Genomic DNA, 2989 nt, shown 5'->3' on the forward strand with positions numbered 1-2989 from the left:
AAATAATGGTTCTCCTCTTCTTTATGTGCTGGCATAAAGTATGGAAAGCAGCGACATCCAAGGGCCAAGAGGGCTTTTGAAACTGTCTTTTATCCCACCCCAAGTCTAGGACAGAAGCCAGTCGTCCTCAGCCAAGGCCTGGACTCTGCCCCCGCCTCAGTGCCAGGCTCTGGTGTGACAGCCTCTTGCATTCTTGTCCCGTCAAGGACTGCCACGGTCTGCACGGGTTCCTGGAACGCAAACGCAATTCCCTTTCTTCACCGCGTCCTTTCCCGACCTGCAATGACTGTCCCAGCAATGGCAAGGCCACTCCCTGGGCATTTGCCAGGACAAAAATAAAAATGAAAAAACAACATGTGAGGACCTTTGGGACTAGGCGCAAGGCCATGCGCTTCACGCGGGGTGGAGAGGTTGGCTGCACGAAGGAACCGGATTCTGGGTGGACACCGCGCTGATCCCAGCAGGCCAATGCAGGAGTGTCTGATGAAGGCTGTCAGCTTTGAAAAACAAGCTTTTCTCCAGGGAACTGCCCCTTCCGTGGCCCGGGCTCTCACGTGGCGTGGCAGGGGCCGTGGGATGGGAGCTGGCGACGCTCAGGGCCGAGGCATTAACCCTTTGGTTGAGATCAAGGCCGGTTTCCATACTGAGCCCCGTCGCTGGAAGACGCAGACAGGGAGGAGAACCATTGCAAAAGGGCCGCGTGGGGAGCCGATCGGACCTCCGTGGGAGACGAGAGAGACCGGGGAGAATAACTGAAAACACGGCGCGAGATCACGTGGTTCAGCTCGGCCTCAGTAATTGAGCTCAGGACATTGGAACCAGCTCCTGCTGCCTCATGGAACCAAGTGTCAGCAGAGCTGGGGGCGAGCCCGTGCCCGTCCTCCAGCCCAGCTGCCTTGGAAAGGCCGGAACTAACGAGCTTTCCCTTCTTTCTCCCCAGGCTCCACGGCCGCCCGCCAGACTCTTCCCAGATGTCCTCGGCCCGGCCCGGTGGATCCCCACAGCACAGCTTTGCAGGTCGTCTCCAAAGCCTTCCCGGGGAAGCACAGCAAAGTTTTCCAACGTGGCCGAGCTAATAGGATCGGCTGCTTTCACTTCCCAAGAGGAAAATTTCAAAGGATCCGCTTTTCCCCAGAAAACTGCTCTCAGACTCCCTGGAGGCTCCCGCCCCCACCGCCCCGCCCCCAACTGCAGTGGCGTTTGCTCCTTGAATGTCTCCCCCAGAATGCCAGAGCTGGAAGGGGCTCCCCACGCGGCACATGCAAGGACCGGTGCGGGATGGGGAGACGAGGACTGACTTATGATCGCAGTTACGCAGTGCGTGCTTTGACCGTGCGGAGCTGTCACCTGTGCAGAAAACGCAGGCCCCAAAGGACAAAGCTGAATTGCAAAGAAATGGATAATTCTTCCTCTTTAAAGGAGCTTGGAAAACTTCAAGAATGTTTGCGGGGAGCAGGGTCAGTAACTCTGTGCCTCCCTCCCCTCCTCCCCCTTCCCTTCCCTCCTCCCTCCCTTCCCTCCTCCCTCTGGAGTCACTGTGACAGGCAGAGCTAACCGCCCGGAGGAAAGGCCACAGGGTTCGTCCATCTGGACGAAATACACGCAGCTCACTGGAGAACTTCGTGAGGGTAAATGACCGTATGGAGAAACGGGAGCTAGTCAATAAACGTGTTTGGAATTTCTGAATTCTCCGGCAGTGTCTCTATCAAAGGCAATTTTTCAAGTGTGGTCACTCTGGCCCAGGGGGTAATTTTTGACTTGAACTGAGGAATGACTCAGCGAGAAGAAATGAAGGGAAGAAACGTATGGCTTCTTCTCCTAAAGGAGTGACTGGGGCTGGTCTGCGTATGTCTCTACACATTGTATGCAGGACTGGAAAGACATGGCACAGTGCCCCTGCCTCAGTTTCCCAGCTGGCCAAGCGAGCGGCTTGTGTCGAAGTCAGGGTTACACCTGTCATCTTTCTTTTGTACACTGCTACCTCCTGGGGAGGAGAGACTATATGTACCGCAACAGTTTCTTGTCCCCAAAGCTTTGCTGGAGCTTGGCACAGAGTGGGGGCTTTCGCACGTGCGGTGATCGAGTGGCCGATGAGTGTCTCAAAGACACTTCCACCCGACTTTTCCTGCGCCAGCGTGACATGAATGTTCCCAGGGAAACCATCCCATCTAGGGTCACAGAATGCAGGACTCCAGGTGACAGACTGACTTCATAACGACAAGGATCCTCAGTGAGCTGACTTCAGAGTAGAAGACAAGTCAGAACCGTCAGGAAAGAAAGTCATGCTCCGCAGAAAAGTCCTTAAGACCTCAGGAGAAGACCCTCACTCGGGCCACTGGCGTGGCTGGAGCGTGCACGGCCTCAGTGAGGCCCAGGCCCCTGGACACAGGCTAAGTCAGGACAGGGACTCCCTCAGCACGCGTTGCCTCCAAGATGGCACAGGCTCGATACATAATCGATCTCGAGAAGAGATCAGTAAAGGCACATCCGCCGGCACTGCTCTGGAGAGACTGGCTAAGGCACGGTCCTCGTGAAATCCCGGCGCCTAGCGCAGGGCTTCCCACAGGCGAGACGCCCGATAAATGTCGCAGAATGACACGAATAGTCCCCTTTACGACGCGACACGCAGGTGTCCACGCCGCACTGTTTACGGTCAGCAGGGGGGACAGGCAGGGGTGCAAACACACCGCCACGGGCTTCGACGCTGGAGCTGACCCGGGTCTGACCACATCTGCCACCTGCCATCTGGGCAGCACGAGTAAGTATCTAACACCTGGATGACTTAGCCGGTCACCCGTAAAATAGAGATGACAGTGCCGACCACCGTGAGGACTAAAGAAAACAATTCAGAAGTATTTAGCGTCTTGCCTCGCACATAGCATGGACTTAAAACAAAAGAGTTTGCTCGGAAACTAGTAAAAGAGTAGAAACAACCTAAATATACATAAATGAGAGATTTTGTTAAATATGTTACGGTACATTCATACGA

The sequence above is a fragment of the Propithecus coquereli genome, unplaced genomic scaffold (genome assembly GCF_000956105.1).
Source record: "Propithecus coquereli isolate 6110/MARCELLA unplaced genomic scaffold, Pcoq_1.0 Scaffold599, whole genome shotgun sequence".
Classification (NCBI taxonomy): domain Eukaryota; kingdom Metazoa; phylum Chordata; class Mammalia; order Primates; family Indriidae; genus Propithecus; species Propithecus coquereli.